This window comes from Haliaeetus leucocephalus, unplaced genomic scaffold, assembly GCF_000737465.1.
Source record: "Haliaeetus leucocephalus isolate CR32 unplaced genomic scaffold, Haliaeetus_leucocephalus-4.0 Scaffold210, whole genome shotgun sequence".
NCBI lineage: Eukaryota > Metazoa > Chordata > Aves > Accipitriformes > Accipitridae > Haliaeetus > Haliaeetus leucocephalus.
The window spans coordinates 170,246-170,758 of record NW_010972646.1 but is presented as its reverse complement, the minus strand read 5'-3'; the positions used below and the strand labels follow the sequence as shown (position 1 = coordinate 170,758).

The 513-nt window shown below is 69.2% G+C and overlaps 1 long non-coding RNA gene across 1 annotated transcript in view; it reads right to left on the bottom strand.

Moving 5' to 3' along the window:
• LOC104831068 overlaps window positions 1–508 on the bottom strand; it is a 1,117-nt gene extending 609 nt beyond the window's left edge. Inside the window, exons 1-3 of the long non-coding RNA XR_774279.1 lie at window positions 444–508; window positions 241–283; window positions 23–68 (exon numbers count right to left, since the gene is read on the bottom strand). This is a non-coding gene — a long non-coding RNA (uncharacterized LOC104831068). The remainder of the gene's footprint in view (window positions 1–22; window positions 69–240; window positions 284–443) is intronic.
• Between the last annotated feature and the right edge of the window lie 5 nt (window positions 509–513).

Sequence of the window (513 nt, the reverse complement as noted above, 5' to 3'; positions counted from 1 at the left end):
CCCCCTGCCCCCCCAAACCCACCTGGGCAGCGTGGAGCTGGCCTTCTCCCAGGGCCTCCGCACGGGCTCTGCGGGGAGAGGGCAGCGAGTGAGGGGGGGGGGGGCCGGCCCCCAAAACTCATCCCCTTCCCCTAAAGGAGCCCCCCAACACTCCCCCGCCTGCCGAACTACATTTCCCAGCGTGCCCGGCCACGGGGGCGGACCGCGGGGCACACTAGGAGTTGTAGTCCACGTACTCACCCGCCGGCTGCCCCGAGGTCCTAGTGCCCGGCTCCGCCTCGTCCTGCGGGGGCAAAGAGGGGGGTCTGGGTGGGGTTGGGGGGGGTACAGGACCAGATCGGAGCACAAGGGCGGGGCAAGGAGAAAGAGGGGGGTATACGCGGAGCACCCGCCCAATGGGGGTCTCCCCCAAAGTGGTATTTGGGGGGGGGGGCAGCACTCACACTGGTGACATCCTCGTCCTTCTTTGGTGCTGGCTTGTCCCCCTGCAAGGTGGCTTTCCTCCTGGGGGGG